Genomic DNA, 22,039 nt, shown 5'->3' on the forward strand with positions numbered 1-22,039 from the left:
CAAGAAATGTATGCAACCTAAGCATCTAACCTGAAGAATCGGTTAAACAAATTGTGTTATGTTTCAATGTTAGAATACTGTGGTTCTTGCAAGTAATTTTATAGAAGGATATTCCATGGTGTGGAAAGTTATTTGTAGCTATTAAATGGAGAAAAAAAAACGTATCAAGAAAGTATTTTTTGGAATTTTAATAAAAATATATGTTGAAATATACAGGTATACCTCAGAGATATTAAGGGTTTGGTTTCAGGTCACCACAATAAAGACAATATTCACAATAAAGCGAGTCACATGGTTTTTTTGGTTTCCTAGTACATGTAAAAGTTATATTTACACGTATTAAGTGTGCAATAATGGTATTATGTCAAAAAATAATGTACATACCTTAATTAAAAGATACTTAATTGCTAAAAAATGCTTACGCTCATCTGAGCCTTCAGTGAGTTGTCATCTTTTTGCTGGTGCAGGGTCTTGCCTCAATGTTTGTCTGCTGACTGGTCAGGGTAGTGGTTGCTGAAGGTTGGGGTGGCTGTGGCAATTTCTTAACAAAAGACAACAATGAAGTTTGTGGCATTTATTGACTTCTCCCTTCATCAAAACTTTCTCCATATAAGTTGTTTTGCTTTTTTATCATTTGTGCGTTCAGTGGAGCAGCACTTTCAGCCCCCTTCAACAATTTTTCCTTTGCATTCCCAACTTGGCTGGTTAGCACAAAAGGCCTAGCTTTCAATCTGTCTTGGCTTTCCACTTGCCTTTCCACAAACCTTAATCATTTCTAGCTTTTGATTTAAAGTGACAGACTTGAGACTCTTCACTTGAACACTTAAAGGCCATTGTAGGATTATTCATTGCCCTAATTTGAATATCATTGTGTCTCAGGGAATAGGGAGGAGAAAGGGGAGAATGGCAGGTCAGTGGAGCAGTAAGAACACACACGTTTATCTTAAAGTTCACCATCTTATATGGGCGCAATTTGTTAGCTCCCCAAAACGATTACATAACAATTAGTAACATCAAGTATCACTGATCACAGATCGCCATATCAGATATAATAATACGAAAAACTTTGAAATGTTGCCAAAATTACCAAAATTTGACAGAGAGATACAAAGTGAACACGTGCTGTTGGGGAAAAATGGCACCAATAGACTTGCTCTGTACAGGGTTGCCACAAACCTTCAATTTGTAAAAAGCACAATAAAGTGAAGTATGCCTGTATATGAAGAAAAATCATCATAATGTTAATGGTGGTTATTTCTGAATGGTGAGATTATGGGTATTTTTTCTTTTCACTTTGCTTGAAAGTTTTACAGTGAACTATGTGTTCAGTTTTTTTATTCAAAAAATTGTTTCAAAACACTATAAGGGTTAGTCAAAATAATTTAGTGAGAGTTTTAATCAAAGTATTACATTGGTCAACCAAGAAGTAAAGAAGATCACTGAGAGCTGTTCCTTTACATTTTGAATGAGAGAAGATGGTAAAAGACCCAGTACTGGGTTCCTCTCTGTAGAAAAGAAGGGTCAGTATTTGGAGAGGGAAGGGTCCAGAAAGAAGCTACTAGAGGCAGATACTTTGTTGGCTCTGCTGTGCTTTTAAATGATAAGGACAAATAGAAGCTGTGAGTAGTATTTTCATCTTACTGCAGAAAGAGGGAAATGATTCCTATGAATACCATTGTTACATTTACTTTTTAATTCTTTTTTTTTTGACGGAGTCTCACTCACTCTGTCACCCAGGCTGGAGTGTAGTGGCGCTATCTGGGCTCACTGCAACCTCCCATCTCCTGGGTTCAAGCGATTCTGCTGCCTCAGCCTCCTTAGTAGCTAGGATTACAGGCACTGGCCACCACACCCAGCTGATTTTTGTATTTTTATTAGAGACAGGGTTTCGCCATGTTGGCCTGGCTGGTCTCAAACTCCTGGCCTCAAGCAATCCATCCTCCTCAGCCTGTCAAACTGCTGGGATTACAGGCAAGAGCCACAGTGCCCAGCCTACTTTTTAATTCTTAAGATTGCTATGTAGTTACTGTCTGGCCATCAGGTTACTAACATTGGTCCAGGGTTGTCACTAAATATAAATTCAAATATCAAAAAATGAAGACTTTTTTTTTTGACAGCGGGGTAAGAGCTGCAGTAGCTTCTGAGATTTCAGATAAGATACTGAAAGACCTCACCAGCATATCGTAACAACCAAACTGACTTTTGAAAATAATTATAAACTTTAAGTATGCGGAGCACAGAAAATCCTATGGAAACCTTTGAAGTTTTATTGTACTACTAAAAGAATTGCTTCACCAAAAACTTGTAATATCAGCAGTGTTGTGGTTTTTTTCGGTTTCGAAATATCCCTGGGCTATTTATAGTTCTGGGTCTTCTCTTAGAGAATTATCAGTGTCACATAAATGTTAAATTTTAAATAAATCATTCCTGAAGTTCATAAATACAACCTGAATGCATCAAAAAATACATACTTATATTCCAATAACTGTAGGAATCATCTCTTTGATATTCATAAACTTTCTGTTCTTTATTCCTTTTTGAGTAAGAGTTTGTTCATTCCAGTGGTTTTCACAGGAAGGTGGGTGGGGGGTGGTAACAATGCTTCCCAAAGTATTATAACAATATTCTCTACCTAATTGTGAATCACTGGTTTAGAACGCAGTAGAAATGGCAGCTTGCAGTGAGATTCAGAGCAAAGCATCTTTCTGCTCTGAAAGACTCTGACCACTGCTATAGCCTCTTAATGTATTCTTATGTATATTGGATATGTTAAATAGAATTATTGTTCCCTTAGCTTATTTTATACAACTGAAATAACTTATTTTACATTTCTGTATTTTATTTAGTGCTATCATATATGATCAATAATCATTGTTCAGTGGACTGCTGGGATTTGGTAAAGCTAGTATCTTTTGATGCTGATCTCATCTTTATCAGTTTCAGCAATCAAACATTTTCCTGATATGTTTTAACTTTAGTTATCTTACTGAAAATTATCACATTCTATTTGAAAGGTATTATTTCTTAAATGCTTTAGGCTGTATAGAATCAGAATTGAGAATGAGAAAAGATTGGAGAATAAAGTGGGAATACAGAAAGGACAATGCACAACCCTTTAATAATTGCTAGTATGTGATTAGCTTTTGCTGCCTTTTTTTCTCTCTTTCTCTTGCCTACTTCTAAAAATCCCCTTAATTTTCTTCTCTTTCTCATTTTATCTATTCCTTTTGTTAATGCGCCTTTCACTGATAGGGGATATTGGCTGACTAGGAAGATAGTAGAAGGTTTGAGGCTTCGGACCTGAGAGGCATGGAGGGAAAGAAAGTTTTCTCTAGTACTGATATTTCCTTTTTCCAGAAAGGAGATGTCAGCCCACTGAACTTTCAAAATAGCAGGGGTGGCAGCTCGCCCCAGCCAAGACCTTCACCAAGATTTCCGTGGATGCTCCCACAGACGAGTGAAATTCTCAAGCATCAGGAACTAACCCTTTTCTTTTATAGGGACAGATATGCATTTTTGTTAACTCTGACCCAGTTAAGACCCATTCATATCAATCTGAATGATTTTGTGTGCCTATTCTAGAAAGTCAAAGGTACCTCATGACAATTTGCCATGAAAGTGAATTTAATTTTCCTATAAATCAAATCCATCAGGAAAATACCTCTCAGTAAGACACAGCTTTTCAACTAGTGTCCAGAGAAAGTGACCACGTGTGAAAGTACAAAAATGGAAAGGAAGCGGAGTTGACCTTCAGGAAAGAAAAGCTCATTTTAGATTTAGGGGGAAAATATACCATATGCCTGTGTGCACACACACGCACACAGACACACACACAAAACACAGCTTAGTGACTGAGTATTTTGAATCAGTTTTTGAACTGGAAAGCTGTAGGGCTTAATTGTTTTTTTTTTTTAATTTGTTTAATTTGAATAGGACTTACCATCAGGTAAAGAATAGTTTTTCTCAGGAGCTTGGAATTCCTAATTAGTATTATCTATATCTTCCTTGAGGACTTACAATGTGTTGCTTTTTGTCTTTTTCTGTTTGCATATGAGATCATTTGGTAAACACTAGATCATTAGCCCACATAGGATCATTTGGTAAACGCTAGAAATTTGGAGTGATTTTATAACACAAGAAGTACAAAAAAAGTGTATAGATTATTGTTCCTGAAACTTTTTTGCATATTTAAAATTAAAAGCACAAAGTAGAAAATATTTTAGAATCATGATAACTACCTACCTTCAGATCAGAGTAAAATGTACCAAAACCATGGTGTTTTTTAATGCATATAATTGTTCCTTGGCTTGCTTATTTTGATTTACTCTCAATTTTTTTAAGATTACTGATTATCTGTTTTATGTGGTTTGTATAAACATCTGGTTTGGTTTCGTTGATTGCCACTTAATAACTTTAGATCTAAACAGTCAGTTGGGCATTTTGTTTTAATCTAGATTTTTGAGGAGTTTCTTCACTTTTAAGATTCTATATCTCTACACCATGCAGTCAACCCACAGAAGTGTAAGCTAAACAACTACTTACTGTCTTAAGCTTCTGTGTGTTGGGACAGTTTGTTATCTGGCATTAATATGATAATACCTGACTCATACACTTTGATTTGTCAGTATTCAAATATAATTGCCTCTTGTTAGTCATTAGTATAGAACCATATGGACAATGAATGGCAAGACCTTGAATTTGTTCATGATCTTATTCCTAGGATGCGTTATCAAATTAAATTTTAAAATACAATGGATTTTTTTGTTTTGTTTTTTTGTTTTACCATTTGCTGTAAATAAAAGACTCTACATCTCTTTGATATCAGTGTCTTTTTTCCATGAATGAATACCCCAAATCATAAGATGGGGAATCTTGAGTGGTACTATGTTACCTTTCTCCATTTAATATGTTTATCTCACTGTATGGCATTTATGTGTCTGGATTTTGGGAGGAATAAATTATTCTAGGACAATTAGTTGTAAAGCATGTTTTGGTAAACCAAACACTATTTTATTATTGTTTTGCAGGAAAAAAACACTGGAACTGTATCAGGGAGGTACAAAGCCTCATTGTTAACTTGGTTGTTAACTTGAGGTAGAAACAGTTAAGATAGCCAGTCATTTATCATAGTGGACATTGGCATATGCAAGAAGACTTGTAGCACTTCACTAAAGAGGATGCCTTGGTAGAAAAAAAGGTTTTCGGTCATAGCTTTCTTATCTCTAAAGTGGGTTTTTGATTCTAGGTCCTTTCTAGCTGTAAGCCATGATATACTGTACCAGAAGCACTTTTTCAATATGTGGGATGCCTTTGTTCCCTAATCCCACCTTCTTTATCAAGGGTTTATCAAAATCTAGAAGCTGAGCTGTATTATCAGACTTGGCCAGTAGATACCTTTGTCTGTCCCAGTGTATTATTCTTCCCTAAAAATACTTTGTTATATTCAGGTACTTCTACTCTAATACCATATTTGTGTTGCTGAAAAACTTTGCATTCCACAAAATCACACAATAAGAATAATAGAGATCATATGGGGGAATAGGGCTAGGGACAGATCGTTCAAAACCAATGGAACTTTGTAACCAGAGCAATCCTAATAAAAAGAGTAACATGGTTAAGTCTCCACTGGATTCGCATCCAGAATCAGTCCACTTAAGTAATCCCAATAAAAAGCGTAATATGGTTAATTCTTCACTGGATTTGCACCCACAATCGTAGTCCAGTTGATTCTTTGCATCCTTGAATTCTAGGATTCATGCTTCCTTCTTCAAAATATAGGTCCTTGGGGGCACTTACGTCGAATTGAGGTCAGTTTCATCAAAATTAAATATCTAACCCTGGGTATAGACCTCTGTCAGTCAGGTGTTTTTAAAACCCAGGAAGAAATGCCTTTGAGCGGTCTTCATCCTCATTCTTGGCTTTCTTGAAAATGTCCCTATTTGCTATAAGGAAGGACTTAGAATTTTCAGGAGTTGTGTTAAAGATCTGTATGTATTGCTGAGGCTTGCTTTTAATAATGAGAAAGCTTGGCCCTGATTGATTCAAACCACTATTGTTCTGGCAAAAATACACATGAACCAATACAACTTATATTGTATTCTGACATTATTCTTCAATTTGTCAAATATATATGAGCAGACTCAAAGGAACATATATTAATAAAGACTGTAGTCTAATTACGTTTCATAAATAATCATTTCTTTTTTTATCAGCTATCTACAAAATATAATATCTATCACAAAATATTTCTTCTTCCAAAACCTATAGAAAAGGTAATATGTTTTCCTAAAAACAGAAACCATTTTTTAACTCTTACTCTACATAGTGTCTATCTTCTTATACTAACTTATAAAGTTATAAAATTGATCATATCAAGTTTTCATTAGAACAGTGGTTTGTGCTTTCACATAAAGCATATCTCTGTCTAAGCAGCTGGGAGTAGCAAAAAATAAAATAAAAATAAAAATAAAATAAAATACAAAACATATCCCAGCCACCATCAAGAAATTACATTAGAATCTCTGTGTAAAAAATATCAGCATATTTTCAAAGCTCCCAAGTTGATTCATACATACTGTTAGGATTGAGAATTGTTGCCTGAAAGTAAAAATAATGGTATTCATTAGGATGTCATTTTCAGTAAAGTTCCATTTAGACATTCCACTGAAGCTAGTGCTAATCAGATTAACTGCGGGCAGAATTCATTGTTAATTGTTATGAGTAATTTGCAACATGTACCATTTATGTAAACTAGACAACCTATTCTTTCAGAGATACGAGATTTCTATCACCTTTTGGATTTATTTTTGTTATGTAAAACAGGAAATTTAATACTGTATCCGAAATGCTAGGAATAAAATCTGTTGTGTCTTGTTTTATTGTCCAGCATCATTTTATTCCCTCATCCTTCCTCTTTGAAGTCAAGTGATCTTTCTGATGTGGTCACATATTTGTAGAGGATTCTGTTACATCATGGAGATGGGATTTATGATACTTAATGTCACTGAGAACATAAGAGTAATTGTCAGTAGACAAATAAATTGGAGAATTATATTTTTTAAGTGTCCTGAACATGACTGAATCTCAGGTGTTTTGCAGGAGCTTTAAAAGACTGCTTATAACTACATTTTTTAAAAGCAGCCCAAATCCTGATGGGTCCAAGTAACTTGAAGAAAAAGGATTTATTAAATACTTCAAAGTAAGGCCAAACCACCTGCCTTAGCAGGCAGGCATGTAACTGGAAATGGAGGACATGAATCTAGTGATTTAGTATCTTACTTGCTAGATATGGGCTATCTTAAAATTATACTTGGTTCTTTTTTTCTCCTCTGATGCTTCTGACATTCTTTTTTTTTTTTAATTTTAAGAAAGTTTTTATGGGTACATACTAGGTGTAGGTATTTATGGGATAAATGAGATATTTGGATACACACATACAGTGCATAATAATCACATCAGGATAAATGGAATATCCATTACCTCAAGAATTTATCCTTTATTTGTCTTACAAACATTCTAATTTTACTCTTTTAGTGATTTTTAAATGTACAGTACATTGTTATACAGTATCATCACTTTGTTGTACTGTGAAATACTAGCTCTTATTTAATCTAACTATAATTATACCCATTGACCATAATCCCTTCCCCCTACCCCCTACTACCCAGCCTCTAGTAACTATCCTATTTTCTATCTCCATGAGCTCAATTGTTTTAATTTTTAGCTCCCACAAATAAGGGAGAACATGCAAAGTTTGTCATTTTGTTCCCGGCTGATTTCACTTAACATAATAACCTCCAGTTCCATCCACGTTGTTGCAGATGACAAGATCTCATTCTTTTTTATGGCAGAATAGTACTCTACTGTGTATACCACATTTTCTTTATTCCTTCATTGACAGACACTTACGTTGCTTCCAAATTTTAACTATTTTGAACAGTGCTGCAACAAACAGGAGTGCAGATATCTCTTCAATATACTGATTTCCTTTCTTTGGGGTATATACTTAGCAGTGGGATTGCTGGATCACATAGTAGTTCTATTTTTAGTTGTTTTTGTTTGTTTGTTTCTTTGTTTATTTTTTTGAGACAGAGTCTTCCTCTGTCACCCAGGCTGCAGTGCAATGGCGCAATCTTGGCTCACTTCAGCCTCTGCCTCCCAGGTTCAAACGATTCTCCTCCCTCAGCCTCCTGAGTAGCTGGGATTACAGGCACACACCATCATGCCTGGCTAATGTTTGTATTTTTAGTAGAGACGGGGTTTCACCATGTTGGCCAGGCTGGTCTCAAACTCCTGACCTCAGGTGATCCGCCCACCTCGGACTTCCAAAGTGCTGGGATAACAGGCGTGAGCCACTGTACCCGGCCTTATTTTTAGTATTTTGAGAAACCATCATACTGTTCTCCATAGTGACTATACTAATTTGTGTTCCCACCAACAGTATATGAGGATTCCCTTTTCTACACATTTTCACCAGGATTTGTTATTTTCTGTCTTTTGGGTAAAAGCCATTTTAACTGGGGTGAGATGATATTCATTGTAGTTTTGATTTGCATTTCTCTGATTATCAGTGATGTTGAGCAACTTTTCATATGCCTGTTTGCCAGGGGTGGCACAAGCACTTCCTTAGACACCGTGGCTGATGTCTCACTGGGTCACATGCTCCCCACAACCACTGGCTCTCAGCCTAGCACAGCACAGAGACTTGCCCAGTAATTGCAGTCCTTGTGGCTGAGTGCCTTTCAAATTTATTTGCGACCCAAGTGCACTTTAGCCCATGGTTTGCTGGAACTCAGGTTGTGACCGCTGGCATGGGTGATTCCCCTCTGACTAGGGGTGGTCTAAATGCTCTCTCCATGTGCACCTGCCGAGTTCTGCCTGGTGTTGCTTTCTGCTGTGACAGGGCAACACTGAGTTCCAATGCAAAGTCGCACAATCACTGCAGTCTCCCTCCACCAAACATACAGATTCTCTCTCCAGGCCACATGGCCACTGCTGGGGGATGGGGGAAGGGTGACATGAGCAATTCAAGACTGTCTTTCCTACCTTCTTCAGTGCCTCTTTCAGGGATATGAAGTTAAAACCAGGTACTGTGACTGCTCACCTGATTTTTGGTTCTTATGAAGGTGCATTTTTTTGTGTGTGGATAGTTTTTCAATTTGGTGTTCCTGCCAGGAAGATTACCGGTCAAGGCTTCTATTCAACCATCTTGCTCCCTGACATTCTAAAGTTGTGTTAGGTGTGTCTGTGAACATAACCACCCTCTCTGGTGGAAAAGATGTAGATTCTTCTGCACTCCAGCCTTGGCAACAGAGCAAGACTCCGTCTAAAAAAACGTGGTTATTTGAGGTTAGGGTAGCTCTATTTTTTTTCTTCAATTGCTTGCTCCTCAGTATCTAGCAGAGCCTTTTGCCTGAAAGTGAACTAGAAGGGAGAATTACTTTCTAGGGAAATAAGTTCATAAAATTGTGGTGATAAAATGAGTATCAGCTAAGACTTGCCTAATTTAAGAAAGTTTCTATCTCATATACTAGAACTAAAAGACAATTTATTAGTTTTCATTTTCAAATCGAGTCTTGCTTTATAGCAATTATATATTAACATATAGTATGAGAAATATATATATATATCTTGTTAGAAAAGTTTGAGAAATTCACATGTTCAAAAATAAGAATTTAAATGAGTGGTTATATGGTACTTTCAAAAGTTTATTTTTTATTAATTTTCATTTTGCCTTTGTTTTTTGAGATAGGGTTTTGCTCTGTCACCCAGGCTGGCGTGAGGTGACACGATCACAGCTCACTGAAGCCTCAACCTCCCGGGCCCAAGCAATCCTCTCACCTCAGCCTCCCAAGTAGCTGGGACCACAAGTGTGTGCCACCATGCCCAGCTGATTTTTTATTTTTTGTAAAGACTGAGTCTTGCCATGTTACCCAAGCCAGTTTTGAGCTCCTGGGCTCAAGTGATCCTCCTGCATCAGCCTTTCAACATGCTGTGATTAGAGGCATGAGCCACAGCACCCTGCCTTTATTAACTTTTATAGGCCTAAAAAGAATCATTCTTTATCTGTTCCATAAAAACAAAACTATTATGTTAAAATATTGGTTGTGTTCATGAATTAAGACATCAAACAGTAAAATAAAAATGTGTCATAGCTACTTAATTTTGTAAATAGGGATAATCTTAGCCCCATAACTCAGAAATTTATGATTCTATGTAAAACATTAATTATAATGGGGGCATCAGATAGGTGATTTACAATTTTCTAGTTGCCAGCTTATTTCATTAAAGTATTAACTAGACTACTATTTCCAAAGTAATACTCTGTCATATCAAATGAATTAAATTAGATTAAATCCAACCTCTGTTAATGTACTGTGAAATTTCCATTGGGCATCACTTATTTAGAAAGTATAACACAGGCCAATAACCAATCAAATCTATCTGTGTCAGAGTTTACCTTCCCTTGTTTTCTATCTCTTCCTCTATAGAACCGAATAAATAAAAGCACTTACCAGTCACTTTGTTCCCATTCTTGCCAAAAAGCCTTTTGTTTGTCAGTGTCTTTTGTTACATTGGCCATCCTGTTCAGATCACTAGCTTGTTTGCAATGGGTTATTCTGGTTAATTAGATTTACCAGAACCAAGATTAGGATTTTAATGTCTTTTTTGCTTATTTTCCCCTTTACTGTTGAAAAATCATCCTACGTTTATATTCCCAAATCCCTAATGTCTGCTCCTTCTACTGGTAGTAAGGAAATAACGTTGAGAATTTAGTTCCTATTAGTATCTGCCTCTTAAAACACAGTATACACCCAGCCTTGAATTCTACTTAGAGCCCCAGCATTCCTAGTCCTGGCCCTATCAAAGTAAGAACTCGTAGTAGTCTTAATTTGAATGCTCTGAAGTATCTTCAGTAGTGCACAGTAAAAGCAGTAGAGAAAATGAAATGTCTTTGATGTGAAAGAGTATGTAAAGTAAGCATATAACATATAGTATGGTCCTTCATCCTTCATTTCATTTCCTTTTAGATTCTAAATCTCACTGACATTAAACAGTAGAGTTATAGAAAGTATTTCTATAGAACTGAATATACTTAACCATATATGTTTTAAAGCATATTTTTTAACACCAGAAATCTTGTCTGATTTAAATCTACAAATCAATAATTTATCATATTAAAGAGGGATTTGTTTTTAATCCATTTATTTTCTCTTCCTAGTATTTATTTCTATCATGAATTTATAATATTTCAAAAAGCTGCTTCCACATCATTGTTACTGTTGCACTATTAACGTAGACACCACTTATTCCTCTTTATGAAATTGATTAAGGTAAGAAGGTATCATGTATAAACCAGAAACATTCATAATCTATAGCCAAGAAATGTAACCATTGTACCATTAGTTTCCCACTTTTTTACCAAAGTTGCTTGAGAAAGGAAGTTTAACCACATTTTCATCATTAGGTAGTTTGAAACTAAGAAATGCCACATGGAAATGGGGCGGCAGTCAAAATCTTAGAATCTGCAGTGCTTTGCTGACATAAGAGGGAAAGGAGCTTCATCAGTGTTGTATTGTCAACCATGTAATTCACCCATAATATGGATAGGAAATCAAGCCATTTCTACAAAGAGGTCCACCTCAAGTCTACCAGATGGTTTGTTGCTGAGTCCATTTTTTAGTAGCTCCTGAACTCATTGAGAGTTTTCTAGACAAAAAGAATAGATTTGGAAATAACCAACTTCCCGGCCCATCGTGGGGGAATCTGATGGATGGATGGATAGTACCTTGGGAATGTATAAGAAAGAAATGTCTGGGTATTTCTAGAAAGGTTGGACATGTTAATAGCTTTAATATTATGGTAGGATAGTTGCCAAATATTCTTACTCAACCCCTGCGTGTCTCATCTTTGCTATTGCTTATGCTTGCTTATAAATTGAACAAATGGGCTTCCCTAGAAAATGTCGGATGATAAAAGATGCTACAAAGCTTAACACCTAAAACAAGTTTTCTTTATAGAATGAGAATGTAAAAATAAAAATTTGGACGGGGAGCAAAAGAGTTGTTTTCCCTGAGTCTATGTGGAAAAATTTGTTGCCTTTTCTCAAATAAATTTTTGTTGTAGACAGGATGCAGTAATCTAGCCCTATTAGAGACTTTCCAGAATATATAACCCCATAATTTTAGAACCCACTCCTATTAATTATAGTAAATTATAGAAAATTAATTATAGCAATTATTATTAGTAAATTGCTGTGTTTATGTAAAGGTAACATGTTACTTCCAGAAACAGTAGTCCAAAGGGTTAACTTTAATGGTGGAGATTTCAGGCACTGTGATAACCAGATATTAAGAATTACATTTACCAAGGGTATTTATCTGTAGTTTCCATATTATGCCTGGTATAACTATTGCCTGTTCTGTCTTCAGGCTATCTCTTTCTGCTCTGACTGCAAAATGAGAATAACCAGAATGATGGTTATTTTAGTAAGTTATTTTGTTGTTTGAAAACCCAATTGAATGACACTATTCACTTACACATTATAAATAAAAATGGTGGATCAAATGATAGAAAAATATAAGTAACAGGATAGATGATTTTTAAATTTGTATGGGTCCCCAGAACCCTTTTAAGAATCTGTTGATTTTTTTTTTTTTTTTGAGACAGAGTCTCCCTCTGTCGCCCAGGCTGGAGTGCAGTGGCACGATCTCGGCTCACTGCAAGCTCCGCCCAGGTTCATACCATTCTCCTGCCTCAGCCCCCCGAGTAGCTGGGACTACAGGCGCGTGCCACCAGCCCGGCTAATTTTTTGTATTTTTATTAGAGACGGGGTTTCACCATGTTAGCCAAGATGGTCTCGATCTCCTGACCTCATGATCTGCCCACCTCAGCCTTCCAAAGTGCTGGGATTACGGGCGTGAGCCACCGCGCCCGGCCAAGAATCTATTAATATTAAATCAAGAGACTTTCTTCCCAGAAAAAATTAACATACACACAGTATTTATATAGTTTCCCATTGAATTCCCGAAACCCCAGTCTCTCAATCAAATGCCCACTGACCTCAGGTTAAGAACATCTGCATAAATTCGATCTGTCTTGTCTAATAGACTAGTCAATAGCCACATGTGGCTGTTAAATTTAAATTAATTAAAACTAAATTAAAATTCAATTCCCAAGTCTCACTATTCATGTTTTAAATGCTCAATCGCCGCATGTGCCTAATAGCTACCATTGTTCGACAGAGTAGATATAGAGCATTTTTTTCATCACAGAAAGTTATGTTGAGCAGCATCAGGTTAGATGATTTTAAAATAGCCTGTTTGTCTTATCATTGTATTTATTTACCTATATGTGTTTATATAAAACTACATAGTTTGAAAACCCAGAATAGATATTGTAAAAATATCAGTCTCTTTTAGGCACCAAATACAAATCTAATTGCTAAAACATATGTTTGACTAAAAGTAAGGCAGCAGGCTAACTTAGCTAGGCCTTCAGGACTGTCGTAGGATCATTTGTTTTTTATCTTTTGTCTCCAAAAGATTGCATTCTCCACAGTGGTAGTTCCAAATCTTTTCCCCTTTTTTTAACCTTTGTCTTCAATATGAACAGAGCTTATCTCATATTCTCAGAAAACTGAGGCTATCAGTATAAATCCCTTCACTTTTCCTTATGTCTATATCAAAAATTTCCTTGTGTTTTCTCCCTTGTCTCTTAATTTAATGTTCTGCAGAAATAACAAAGTGATGAACAGAATGCAAAAGCCTTAGAATTTCAACAGTATAGTCAGGACCTAAGAGTAGATATTTGGGAAGTAGGCTTATTCTGTTTTATTGAAAATGATGGCAAAAACAGCAATTACTTTTGCACCAACCTAACCTCGGCTTCACTCTTATGTGATTTAATTCTTTAAATCTGTGTTGGGGCCCTAGAGTGTTTATTTTGAATTAATCCATAGGAATTGCTAATAGATATCAGTGCATATGATGCCCATCTCTCTTCGTCCTCAAACATAAAACCATTCTCATTATTACCAGGATTAGTGATAGGAACTAACCTATAATTGACCATGTGTGTCAGACACTCATGTGCTTTACATTAATTTCTTTAACACTTAGAACAACTCTGTCGGGTGGAACACTCTATCAGGTGGATATTTTGATTAATTCATTTTATGTTGTGGAAACAGGCTAAGAAAGGTTAAATAACTTGGTCAGGGTTGGTTAATGGGAAGTAATGGGACCATAATTCCTCCAGCCTTGACTTTTCTCTCCTCCTCTCCATTTTTTAAAATTATGGTTAAAAAAATACATAACATGAAATCTATCCTCTTCACAAATTTGTTCATGTACACTACTATTTAAGTATATGTACATTATTGTACAACAGATCTCTAGAACTTTTTCATCTTCCATTACTGAAATTCCATACTCATTAAACAGTAATTCCCCTTTCCCCAGCCCTGGCAACCACCATTCTACTTTCTCCTTCAGTAAGTTTGACTACATACCTCATATAAGTAGAATCGTGTAGTTCGTTTTCCTTCTGTGACTGGCTTATTTCTCTTATAATATCTTCAAGGTTCATTCCTTTTTAAGGCTGAATACTATTCATTGTATTTAAATACTACATTTTCTTTGTCTATACATCTATTATTTCTGCCTCTTGGCTATTCTGAGTAATGCTTCAATGAACATAAAAGTACAAATATTTCTTTGAGATCTTGTTTTCAATTCTTTTGGATAAATAACCAGAAGTGGGGTGGCTGGCTCATATGATAGTTCTATTTTTAATTTTTTGAAGAACCTCCGAATTGGTTTTGATAGCGTAAGGTGCATCACTTTACATTCCCACCAACAGTACACAAGGTTATCAGTGTATCTACATCCTTGCCAACACATGTGATTTTCTGGGTTTTTTTTAATAATAGCCATCTTAGGAGGTACGAGATGATATCTCATTGTGGTTTTGATTTCCCTTTCCCTGGTGATTAGCACCTTTTCATATACCTGTTGGATGTTCGTATGTCTTCTTTGAAGAAATGTGTATTCCAGTCCTTTGCTTATTTTTTAATCTGGTTTATTTGGGTTTTATGCTACTGAGTTGTATGAGTTTTTAATATACAGCTGACCCTTGAACAATTCAGGGATTAGGGTCACCAGCTCCCTGCCTAGTCGAAAATCTTGTGTATAACTTTTTACTCCCTTAAAAGGTAACTACTTGGAGCCTACTGTTGACCAGAACATAACAAACAGTCAATTCACACGTATTTTGTATATATATTATATACGGTATTTCTAACTATAAAATAAGCTAGAAAAAAGAAATATTTTTAAAAAACATAAGAGAAAATATATTTACTACTCATGAAGTGGAAGTGGATCTTCATAAAGGTCTTTATCCTCATTGTCTTCCAATTGAGTAGGCTAAGGAGAAGGATGGATTGGTTGTGCTGTTTCAGGTGTGGCTGAGGCTGAAGATATGGACAAGGTGGAAGGGGATGCAGGAGAGATGGGCACACTAGGTGTAAACTTCTATTGAAATAAATTCCTGTGTAATTTATTTCCTGGATGTGCATAGTTCAAATTCGTGTTTTTTGAGGGTCAACTGCATGCTGGATATACATCCCTTTTTGTTGACTCAGAGCAGCGTGTGGGAGGCTTAGCTTCAGTGCAAATGGGATTTCAGGGCACCACCCCTGAGGTCCTCTTGTCAATTATGCTTATGGCAGCAGGAGCTTTGAATGGCACGTTTCCATGGCCATTACACCTACTGAATCAGGATCTGCATTTTAACAAAACCTCCAAGTGATTTATGTGCACATTGAAGAAGTATGAGAAGCGCTTCCCTAGAATAATAATTTGACACTTTGAGGGTCTTCCCCAGAATCAATAAAAATGTTAATAATCAGCACAGAATCTCCTAAAAAATTCAACTTCCTTGGAATGGTGTTTTTTTACAGTTCATTTGAACAGAGTTGCTGTTCAAAGTGAGAACTAGAGCAGATAATTTGTTGTTAATGTGTAACACATGTGCAAAGTGGATTTAGGGCCAAAGCAGAATTTCCAAGATGTTTGCCTCTTTGCTGAAAGGAGATAGGATAGACGTGATTTACTTCCTTTTGTATTTTAGGGTTCAAGGTCCCTGTGGCAGAGGATTATATATTTCTGTATCTATTGTCTTTTTTTTTTTTTGAGACCAAATCTCACTCTGTCACCCAGACTGGAGTGCAGTGGCACGATCTCAGCTCACTGCAACTTCTGCTCCCCGGGTTCAAGCAATTTTCCTGCCTCAGCCTCCCGAGTAGTGGGGACTACAGGTGCCAGCCACCACGCCCGGCTAATTTTTTTGTGTTTGTAGTGGAGATGGGGTTTCACCGTGTTGCCCAGGCTGGTCTCGATCCCCTGACCTCAAGTAATCCGCCCACCTCGGCCTCCCAAAGTGCTGGGATTACAGGCATGAGCCACCGCGCCCAGCCTCTATTGTCTTTTACCATGGAGTAAGATATAAATGTGACACTTGTAGTGACAGCTGGAAGTAATCTGTCAGACAAATCTTACTGAATTATGTCTGCTGGTCCAGTGCTTAGTAATTTAGAGACTCTCTGTTGGACAGAATAGACTATCAGATAAGCCTTGCCGCAAGGCCATGTCACCTAATTTATGGACTTTTCCTTAGGTTTAAAATACCCACACTGTTATATGATCAGGATATTCACAATCCTCGTCTGATCATCCTCTGAACCACTGATTTCCAGGCAGTGGTCTAGGGACTACTGCTTGGTAAAAATTACATTTTCTAAGTCTACAGTAAGGTCTTGAAGTCAGTATTTTTTAAAAAGCTCTCCAGGTGATAAAACTCAAATTTGGAAACCACTGCTCTAAGCTAAAATGTATTCAGGATTCAGGTCTATCTCATAGAGACATCCTCTGGTAGAGTGGTATTACTTACTCTGAATTCCAAATGCCACTTGTTCCTTGCTTACTGGGGAGTATACTTACATGAAGAGTAAAAAAATAATTTAAAAATTTCTAATTTAATATAACATACTTTTATTACTCTCAGCAATATTTATTGTTATCTTAGAATTCAATGTAATTTTTACATCATTGCTTATTATTTACTAGTGGGCCTGTTACACCAAGGCCCATAGCACTAAACATCTGGCTGTAAATATAGTTGGACTACGCACAATCTCAGGCAGAGAAAGTTCCCCTAAAGACAGCCACAGGTGTTCCCTGAAACAGGACTTTCCTAGAAACTGAGTACCTTTGGTCCATTATTCATTCTTTAATGTCTTCATTCAGCAGATATTTATCAAATACCAGCCATTCGATAGCTATTTCAGCTATTCCAGGCCACTGGATTCTTTTTTATTTATTTTTATTTATTTTTTTCTTTCAAGACGGAGTCTTGCTCTGTCACCCAGGCTGGAGTGCAATGGCATGATGTTGGCTCACTGCAACCTCCACCTCCTGGGTTCAAGCAGTTCTCCTGCCTCAGTCTCCCGAGTAGCTGGGATTACAGGCCTGTGCCACCACGCCCTGTTAATTTTTGTATTTTCAGTAGAGACGGGGTTTCACCGTGTTGGCCAGGGTGGTCTCAAACTCCTGACCTTGTGATCTGGCTGCCTTGTCCTCCCAAAGTGCTGGGATTACAGGCATGAGCCACCACACCAGCTATATGAAAATACATAAGACTTAGTCCTTGACCTTAAGGAGTTCACAGACTAGCACAGTAATAGAGGTATACACGTAAATAATTAATTACAACAGAGATATTTGCTCTTGTTGGACATGGAGAGATGGGGTGGGCCAAGCCCACAGGAGAACCTGGAGAAGGGCCTGGAAGACAGAATAGTACAAATGCATCACATAAGACACCAGTCTGTGCTGCCCTTATGCATCGGACATAAGAGGAATGTCTAACTTCTGAAAAGGTCAAGTGAGTACATTTAAAATATAATTTATTATCCTTCCCTGCCATAAAACAAACAAAACCTGCTTTTCTACATGTATTCCTTGACTGGTGACTGGCACTTCATTTTGTGCTATCTCCCCAGCCAGGAACACGGGAGGCTTCGCCTTAACTCCCTGTAGCCAGTCAGTAATCAAGAACTGTACATTTAACCTCTATCCCTCTCCTCTCCTCTATCCACTGCTATTGCTGCTGCCTCAGACAAGCCCTCAGGCTTAGACACTGCAGTAGTTTCCCACCTGGTCTCCCTAGATTGAGACCTTCCTCTTTCCAGTCCATTCTCATATCAGTTTAGAACATAAGTGGCTTTACTTCCTATAGGAAAAGATCTAAAGTCTTATGTATTAGTTAAGAGTGCTAAAGTGTGAGCAAGACTGGTTGGATTCAAACCCTGGCTTCATCACTTGATAGCTGCAGGCAGGTCATTTCACCTCTCACCTCCTCAGTTCCTTCATCTGTAAAACAGGGATGGAAGTGGAATCTCCTTCACAGGGTTATTGTGAGGGTTAATTGAGTTAATACTATACACGTGAAGTTAACAATGCCTGGCACAAAATAAATACACAATGATTATATTAGTCATAGTGGGGTAGCGGGTTAATTTAGTGTACATGCCAGGTAAATAAAGACAACTAGGACTTACTTTGCCTTCTGAGGGCTAACAACCTGAAGCGGGGCAAAGAAGATGAAGAGATAAACAAATTACTCCATATGATCAATGCTGTTATAATTTTGAGCAAGGTGCCAAAAAATCATTTGGGAATCAGAGAAAACTTTAAAATCTTCTTATCTAAAAATGTTATATTAAAACTTATTTTCTGGCTGGGTGCCGTGGCTCATGCCTATAATCCCAGCACTTTGAGAGGCCGAGGCAGGAGGCTCACTTAAGGTCAGGAATTGGAGACCAGCCAGGCCAGCGAAACCTGGTCTCTACTGAAAATACAAAAATTAGCAGGGCGTAGTGGCAGGCACCTGTAATCCCAGCTACTCGGAAGGCTGACACAGGAGAATCGCTTGAACCCGGGAGGCGGAGGTTGCAGTGAGCTGAGATTGTGCCCCTGCACTCTGGCCTGGGCAACAGAGTGAGACTCTGTTACATACTAACTCAAGCCCCCAAATACAACTTAATACCTCGCAAACCACAAGTTTCTCTTGCATGAAATTTGCATATTCATGATTTTGTTTCTAGACCTTTGCAGTAACCACAGGCAGTTTGGTTCTCGTATGTGTGAATATTTAGGTCCATTCTCTTAGGAACAATTTGAAAAAAGAGAAACTGAGCATTAGACATACAAAAGGGAAAAACAAGTGAACCACAGAGGAATAATAGACTGCAATAAAACCTTGGGAAAAAATAAGGAAAATTATGGAGATGAACTGTACTCTAGTGATTTTTGGACAATGTGGGCTACTGATATTTGCATAAGAATTACTATTGGGTATTAGGGAGACTGGAGGACATTGGCAGAGTACATATAAATACAAAGTAGCTTATAAATGTATATATATAACTTCACAGCACCAAATATACATACTAAAGGAGAAACAGAGTTGGAGAAATGCCATTAGGTACAGGGAGCAGAACAGCATAGTGTTTGAGTTTAGGCTCAACTCAGAATGTTTAGGCTACTGACTAACATTGTGACTTTGGGAACTTAGTTAAGTTTTCTAAATCTTGATTCTCTCATCTGGAAGATTGGATTATGGTAGTACTACTGAATAAGATAGTTAGAATTAATTAGGAAAATGTCCTAACACACTTTGCAGGTAATTTGCAAATAGCAAGTAGCTGATAAATGTTAGTTGTGCTGTTGATTATTATTAATACCATAGGCTTGTTTTCAGCAGTCAAACCAATAAATTTCTGTATATCTCAATTAAATCTGTGGAAAGGATGTAATATAGTACTTGTTATTTCCTACATGGCAGGTAATATTTACTAATGTTACCTTTATTTAGAATATGCTGCCTTTTGTAGCTATATACTAGTGGATGTAAAATACTATCATAGAGTTTCATAAGTATATTACTTATCTCTCTTCCCCCATTCTGTTTTTCACATTTGAGTTTAAATGCCTATGAAAGTTAAACTACTACTAAAAAATATAACCCACAACTGAAGAACTGTAGAATTCCAGAACTCCTTGATTTCATTACCTAATTTAATAAATATAGTAATTGATAACACCAGTTTTGTTAATAGTGCTTCTAAAGGGCTTATGTATTTTAAATATTCTCCGTACTGTCATGTATATCCTATGTGTTTTCACCTTCTCTGATATTAATTTTGTGAACAAAAAATTTTGTGAACAGTTTGATTTAGCATACTTTAATGTGACTAGAGTATGTTTGGGTGATGTATTAGAGACCCTCTTCTATGGGACACCTTCCTTCTCCAGCTCAGTTAAGTGACTCCCCCAACCGCTGCTGCTGTAAACCCTGTACATTCTCCATTTCTTTATATTTTTAACTTACTTGTACCTTCAAACAGACTGTGAGCACTTTAACCTTGGTAGCATTGAACATCATGCAACATTGAACATTCCCGTAGATAGTCAGTTGATTTTTGTTAAGTGAATGAATGAATGCTGCCCTCTTACATTGCTTGTATAATTTCTTTTTTTTCTTTTTGAGACAGAGTCATGCTCTGTCACCAGGCTGGAGTGCAGTGGCATGATCTCTGCTCACTGAAACCTCCACCACCTGGGTTCAAGCAATTCTCCTACCTCAGCCACCCAAGTAGCTAGGACTACAGGTGTGCACCACCACGCCCAGCTTATTTTTGTATTTTTTTAGTAGAGACACGGTTTCACCATGCTGGCCAGGATGGTCTTGATCTCTTGACCTCATGATCTGCCCGCCTCTGCCTCCCAAAGTGCTGGGATTACAGGCTTGAGCCACCACACTTACATAATTCTTAAGCCATGGTCACCAGTGTACCAGTGACTGATTCAATTAATTCATAAATTAAGAATGCCTTTAAAAAGAAGATAAAGTAAGAAAAAAAAATAGGAAATTTTTTTTTTTTTTTTTTTGAAATGGAGTCTAGCCCTGTCACCCAGGCTGGAGTGCAGTGGCGCCATCTCAGCTTACTGCAACCTTCACTTCCCAGGTTCAAGCAAGTCTCCTGCCGCAGCCTCCTGAGTAGTTGGGATGACAGGCACACACTACCACACTTGGCCAATTTTTTGTATTTTTAGTAGAGACGGGGTTTCACCATGTTGGCCAGGCTGGTCTCAAACTCCTAACCTCATGATCCGCCCACCTCGGCCTCCCAAAGCTCTAGGATTACAGATGTGAGCCACCGCACTTACATAATTCTCAAGCCATGGTCACCAGTGTACCAGTGACTGATTCAATTAATTCATAAATTAAGAATGCCTTTAAAAAGAAGATAAAGTAAGGGAAAAAAATAGGAAACTTTAACGGGAGAACTAATATTAACCTAATTCTGAAAACTTGTCTGTGGCATAGTTTTTGTGTCTTTCTTTCTGAAGAAGGTTCTCTTCTTTCTGAAGGTTGCCTGACTTTCTGCAAATGCCAGAGGCCTTACCCTAGTTTCTTTACCCCAGTTTCCTGATTACTAACTACTAAATAGCCTGTATAAGGTGACAGGTGTAGACGTCCACTCTGGCAGACTAAAGGGGGCTACTGTCACAACTGGCTGTGGTTTTAGGCTCTGAAATGAGAGACATAGACTTTACACATACTTCAGCTCTTAAAGATACTGTAGAAGATGTTAGGAAGAGGAATAATATAGCCAGGAAAAATGTTTACCACATCACATATGTCTAGTGATCGAGCAGTCATCTATTTGTTCACAGAAGCCTGAATTGTAATGCATACTTGTGTAATAGGCAAATGATAAACATAAGTCAACACAGAAAATTGCCATGAGGGCCACCCAGCACATACTGTGTCTACCCAGCGTGAGAGCTTTGTTCTTCTTTGTGACAAATAATCAGAAACAGGAAAGAGTTTGCAGATGCGACAGGAAGCAACTTAACAGACAGGCCTGGCATCATCTGTCGCCTTAATGTATACCATTTATTCCCTTTGT

The 22,039-nt window shown here is 37.2% G+C and overlaps 1 protein-coding gene across 1 annotated transcript in view; it reads left to right on the forward strand.

The window, feature by feature from the left end:
- ZNF277 (zinc finger protein 277) overlaps nt 1–22,039 on the forward strand; it is a 139,322-nt gene that overhangs the window by 58,059 nt on the left and 59,224 nt on the right. The gene's annotated exons all lie outside the window — the stretch shown is intronic.

Source organism: Gorilla gorilla, chromosome 6 (genome assembly GCF_029281585.2).
Source record: "Gorilla gorilla gorilla isolate KB3781 chromosome 6, NHGRI_mGorGor1-v2.1_pri, whole genome shotgun sequence".
In the NCBI taxonomy this organism is placed as follows: domain Eukaryota; kingdom Metazoa; phylum Chordata; class Mammalia; order Primates; family Hominidae; genus Gorilla; species Gorilla gorilla.